Below are 6,634 nucleotides of genomic sequence, written 5' to 3' on the forward strand. Positions count from 1 at the left end.
TATGGTATAATGCTTGAACACTTAAATCATTGCTTAAACACTCAATAAAAATTAATTTTCACAAATAGTTTTGGCTGTTACCAAAATCAAACTGGTAGAGAGTAATACTGCACAATAACTTGAAATTTTTGTTTGTTTTTCAGCTGAAAATGTATGAAACTCTAAATTTGGCATGTGAAAAGTGTATTTAGGGAGTATAAATGTATGAAAAGTGAATTGTCCAAAAATCAAAGACTACTTAAACTGAAAATTAATTAATTCCATTTGACAAGTCTTAGATGACTTCTTGTCAAATAAAATTAAAGATTTATAAAAAAGAAACTTAAATTTTGTATAAGAGAAATACCACATATAATAAAAAGATTATTTTAGATATTATAAATATCAGTTTCTGTTATAATATGGATCTAATAGAGTAGTTTGTTCATGAAGTTATTTCTATGAGACTAAATAAGACTTCTATTCCGAATTATAAATCAAATGTATGATAAACAATAGCATCACAATTTTTTTAAATTTCTAGATTTGAAGTTTATTTTTCTTTTCTTACTTTAATGTTGAAACATATTTCAATATTTTAAAGATATTAATTCAATTTGAGCTAAAATTGGAAGAAATTTTAAAGCATTTTGTTTTATTCCTGTTATTTTTTTAATATGAAATATAATTCAGAATGGAAAAAGTTAAGAAGTTTGACAGTAGTTCCTTTGTGCTTTTACAAAGTTTAATAAAATATTAAACAAAATATTCAAGATTTATCAGTACTGGCAATTTGAATTTTACATTTATAAATAAATTTAAAAATTGAGCATTATACTTTGATTGTTTAACAGAAACTTTCTTAGGCATTAAAATTTATAAATGTTAAGATATTATTATTAATTATTTGAAATCATTAAATTTATATCAAAAATTTTTAATAAGAAAAGTTTAAATATATTAAATTTGAAATATTAGTAAGACAAGAAAAAGTACATTAGCACAATAACAAATTATTTCTTTTAAAATGAATATATAATATTTCTTAAGTCACACCTAGCTCTTCTAACAGATTCTGGAGAAGCAATATCAAATACGTGGTTGGGATTATTTGCAAACTGTTTCGACAGAGAGCTTCGGTATTACGGGTAACGTGTGAACCACAGTCAAAACCATTCTGTTGTCGGGTACGCTCCGTTTCGAGAACTTCCACCTCGGCCTCCGAAAACGAAATTTAATTTACCGTAGATCCGCAGTATTTTCCTTAGGGGTATAAAATAACGTACGCCGTACAATTAATCGGCCGATCTCGTCGTTTGATAAAATTTATTTTAGTTTTACTGTATAACTTATTCTATTGAAAGTAGGAGCTTCATCATTGACTTCTTTAATAGTTATTGTTACTAATTCAACAGAAACAGTTTCAGAATCATTTCCAGGAATTCCGTCGATTACTTCAATAGCCTGAAAATTTTATTTGTTTTTTAGTAAATGCAAATAGTTTAATAAAATTTACTTAAATATACTATTATTGTTACCTTTATTTTTAAACTTATAAACTTCAAAATGAAAGACAAATATTATATAGCAGAACATAACAAACAGTTATATTATTTAAAGATTTGTTTATATGCTAATTGCATTATTTAAAAATATATAGAGTTTATTTAAAATTTAAAATGCTGAACTGACTAAAAAATAACTCAAACTGTAATTAATAATTAATTAAATTCATTCTACTTAAACAAGTTTTCTCTTGTGTAAAAAAATAAAACCTTTTCATCAAGTTTTTAGATAAAAATAATTTAATTGCTTAAAATATAATTACAGTTAATTTGATATCAAATTTTCCTTATACTTAAACTAATTATATTACATGATGCAATATTTTGTATAATATTCTGTTCAGTACATATACTTCATAATAAAATTTTGAATTCAATTTCAACTAAAAATTAACATTGCGTGTATAACAGTGTGTGTATATTGCAAGCACATGTATTGTTTGAAGATTTGATGTGTTGTGAAAATTTTTATAACAGCCAACCTTTAGAAGGTATAAGGATGTACTGTACAAATAAAGTAATTGTAAAAACAGATAAATACCTTTCTTTTATATATTAGACATACATCAGGACATACAATATATTAGACATACAATACATCAGGAGTAAGAATCTGGAGTTGTATTTGTGGAGTTTTGGATACATTAGAATCTTTTCAAATACATTTTATCACTGTACATAGAAGAAAAGCCTTTAGAAAATTTTCTATGTATAGTATTTGTAACATTCAGTTTTCAGATCCCAGCATATTTAAACAACATAGTGTACTTCATATTTGACAGTTTACAAAAACACTTTTGGACACTTCCTTGGAAACAAAAGTTCAGAATAGTAAATCAGACATTTCTACAGTCAGAAAATCCACCTGTTTATACAAGAATTCTCATTGTTACAGTTCTTCTTGCGAAACGTCTAATGATTATAATCAAATAGGATGTTTTTGCTGTAGACCCTATTACATGAAAAAAATGCTTGAAAAACAAAATTTAATATTCATCGAAGAATCAAACTTGTGTGCACATGAACTTGAAGTGCATAAAATTAGTTCGTCTACTGATTCCCAAAGCCAAGAAACCAAGTCAGTTTCAGGCTTGTCTGAAGTAGTAGTTGAAATTAATAACTGTGCTAAATCTGGTCACAACAAAAAAGAATTATTGGTCAATGTAAAATTTTCTTGTAAACACTGTAAGAAGAATTTAGCAACTAAACAATATTTGCAAACTCATGAATGAATCCATACTGGAGAAAAGCTATACAGTTGTGATGATATTCAAGAATTTAGCACAAAAAATTGCTTTACGTTGTTGTGAACAATATTTGTATATCCATCTCACTTTCCCTATAAATGCATTATTATATTTTACACAATATGATGTACCAATTGGCATACTATATTCTGCTAAGCCTAATTACCTTTCATCTATCAAGGAAGAGATTAAAACAAAATATGCTGAAAATAAGCTGGGTATTCAAACACAAAATACACTGATATACAGGTTATGCTCAAAATAAAATGAAATAAACATTTCTATAAATCAGGTTTAGGAAATTCAAAAATTACCTTAAAACTGATAAAACAAATTTGTTCAGATAGCATAAATGTAAATCAATACAACTACTTTGGAGCTAAAAGGAAAATATTTATCAAAGTAAGTAAAAAAATAGTCAAAGAAAGACCTGAAGTTTGTTACAAAACTAATTAATTATAAATGGAAACCTACCACATCTGCCAAAAATTCTCAAAATAAGTTATGTATATAAGACTAATATAAAAATATCTTGTATACAGATAAAAATAAAGTTAGATCAAACAAATAACTAATTTAAATTAATCAGTAATATATTATTGTACAGAAATAAATGTTAAATGTTTTTTTTCTGCAAAAATACAGAATTACTTATTTAAATATTTTTTATTCAATTATGTAATACAAACAAGAAATAAATCAATGTGTATATAAAGGGAACATGATCACCTGTTCTTCCCTCGTTGTACAGATATAACAGGATGAGATCTAAATAGATAAAAAATTAAGTAGACAATCTGTATATAACATTACATTAATCAAATAAATTTTAGTTTTTTTTATTAAGCTACAAATAATAAAACTGTTTTCTGATATTTAATGAATATGATCTCTACATTGGAAACCTCTCTATCAATTACTACAATTTTTTTACTTACATACTTTCTATTTGCTTATCATTTGAACTAACTAAAATATACATTTTAACAATGCTGAACTTAGATTAAGAATAAACCAAACTGTATTTCAATGTTAAAGTTGTTTACTTGCAAAATTACAATTTCATATTTCAAAATGTCTTCAGGTTGAGCATATACCATTCAATTTACAATTTTTGATAAAAGTATATTAACAGATTCCAAATGTGTCATTTGGTTTATTCTTAATTTGTTTGGGGTTATTAAAAAGCATATTTTTATTTACTACAAAAACTGCAAAATGGTTCTCACTTTTAGTCAGAGGATGAAGCGACTCATCAAGCATATCCAGCTGCAGAATGAAAATTATTGGCTAAGCTCATCAATGAAAAAAATGGGGAACAGGTGGATATAGCAAATTTACATCAATTTTACAAAATTGATGTAAATTTGCTAATTCTGTGATATATTTGTGTGTAATTCGTGGACATTCCAGAACGTCAATAGAAGTGTTTTTTTTTTTTTTTTTAATTTTACCTGAATTTAAAGGCTTCAATAGTCTATGAATTTCTTCTTCTAAAGATTGATGTGTATATACAGAAAACTTGATCACCTGTTCTTTGCTCATTGTGCCTAACTAGAAAAGTATACAACAATATATACAACTGGAAAATTTACATTTGAGTGTCATTTTTCTATAATTAGAAAGAAGAGAAATGTTACACTTTTAAAATAAATTATGGCTCTATATACAAAAGTTTTCTGATATTTAATAAAATACTGTATGCAATTAAATCAAAATTAATAAAAAATTTATTGCATAGTACTTACATATTTATATGTGATTTTTGGTTTGATGAAAAAGTTTTTTCCTGAAAATATATAGAAATAATGGGATGTAATTGTACTAATAATAAAATTATTTAAACTGTTTTTTTTCATAAGATCATTCAAAAAATAGTGAAAGTATACTGAAACTAAAACTGTAACCAATTCTGTTCTTATTATTAATTTTTATACTCCGTTCCACGAAAATAATAATTTGATGAACTGTAATTATGTTTTTAAGTTCGAAAAATACGCAACGCCATCTTTCGTTTGAAATAGTGATTATATTCCGTATACAAATTTTTGTATAATAATAATGAGACGCCATCTATCGCAAATACTTTGAATTATTTAAACGTATTACGAAAAAGCGGCAAATAAAATATATTTTTAATAACCTTACATACTCTTGTCGAAGTATTTTAATTAATAAAACAATAAATATTTCACATAAAACTGTGGGTTCCACGAAAATAATAATTTGATAAACTGTAATTATGTTTTTAAGTTCGGAAAATACGCGTCGCCATCTTTCGTTTGAAATAGTCATTATATTTCGTATAAGAATTTTTGTATAATAATAATAAGACGCCATCTATCGCAAATACTTTGAATTATTTAAACGTATTACGAAAAACCGGCAAATAAAATATATTTTTAATAAGAAATGTGCTTACATACTTGAAAAATAACAATAAAACATAATTATCTGAATTATATAGCTAATTTAATGTTTAAATAACTTGAATGTTTTATTATTACGAAAATATCAACACAGTAATAAATTACATAAATTATAAATTCAGTTTTTTATATAAAAAATATTTTAATCTATCTATTGAAAAAAAATCATTTGAAACAATTATGAAAAAATATAAAATTAAGTGAAATTATTGTTTATAATGACGAAACACGAAATACGTCACCACCCAACACCACGTGAATACTCTATTTCCGCTACGTCAAACTAGTCTGACGAGTAACCGTTTAAATCCCTTTGTGTTTAAAAAGACAAAGAAAAATTTCCCTAACTGTTATATTTTAAAACTTTCTATAATAAAATATAAATTTCAGTTTAATAATACTCTAAACTGTAAACATATTAAATAAAATATATAAATGAATATTATACATCTAAAATTTAAAAAATAATTATAATATTGCTAAAAATTTGCATTTTATATGTTATTAATACCTACGAATTAATTAAATAAACTAATTATATATTATAATGAGTCAAATGTGTATGAAAAGAACTTACGCGAATGTAAAAATGTACGAAAAGTGGCAGCACTATCGAAAGTTTGAAGAACAAAAAAACCTTTAAAAACATGAGATTAAAATTCAAATAAAAATAATTAACGATAAATGTAATATTCTAATACTTAAATATATAAGTAAATAAATAGTATACTATCAGATAGTACATTAATTAAATTTAAAATTGAATTAATTACATTAAAAACACCGTTATAAATAGCCAAAATATCAACTTTCTCATACAAAAAAAACAAATTAAATATATCACTTCTGACATTCTAAAAGTTAATAATATTGAATAATATAATACTTAGAAAAACTAATAGTAATATTTCTAGTATAAAAATTTATTATTCGACAAATTTCACGTCATCAAAAGTATGATCGAAAATTAATGTAATCAGCTTTTAGTAGGGTATTGTTTTATATAAAGTGTCATGTTTCGCAAAAATATATAACTATACTCACATAATATACATGAAAATGTATAAAACAAAATTCTCCATCAAAATAGCATACAGCTAAACAGAAATTATGAGTTTTACAGATAATTATGTTAGATCAAATTTCAGTAAATTTACAAGTCTTTAATGTAAGCAAAAAAAAACGAATTTTTTTTAAAAATAAGTACAAGATACAAGCAAATGAAAAATATACCGAACAAAACTACGAATACTTGCATATTAGAAATATTTTTTTCATACTTCTATTATAATAATTTGATTTTATATGAATTTTTAAAATAATACTAGTACTAGTACATTGACCTTGATGACCTTAACATTAAATGGTCACAAATAAACTACTTGAAACCACGCCCCCGTGAGCTTAAAAGAGT

The 6,634-nt window shown here is 24.4% G+C and overlaps 1 long non-coding RNA gene across 1 annotated transcript; it reads right to left on the reverse strand.

Moving 5' to 3' along the window:
- Positions 1-972: 972 nt before the first annotated feature.
- LOC136987598 (uncharacterized) lies at positions 973-4,397 on the reverse strand. Its single transcript, XR_010882628.1, has 3 exons — positions 4,246-4,397; positions 3,521-3,559; positions 973-1,443 (listed from the first exon to the last, which is right to left on the reverse strand). It is a non-coding gene; the product is annotated as an uncharacterized lncRNA (long non-coding RNA).
- Positions 4,398-6,634: the final 2,237 nt, after the last annotated feature.

The sequence above is a fragment of the Centruroides vittatus genome, unplaced genomic scaffold, assembly GCF_030686945.1.
Source record: "Centruroides vittatus isolate TY-2023 unplaced genomic scaffold, ASM3068694v2 scaffold_2520, whole genome shotgun sequence".
In the NCBI taxonomy this organism is placed as follows: domain Eukaryota; kingdom Metazoa; phylum Arthropoda; class Arachnida; order Scorpiones; family Buthidae; genus Centruroides; species Centruroides vittatus.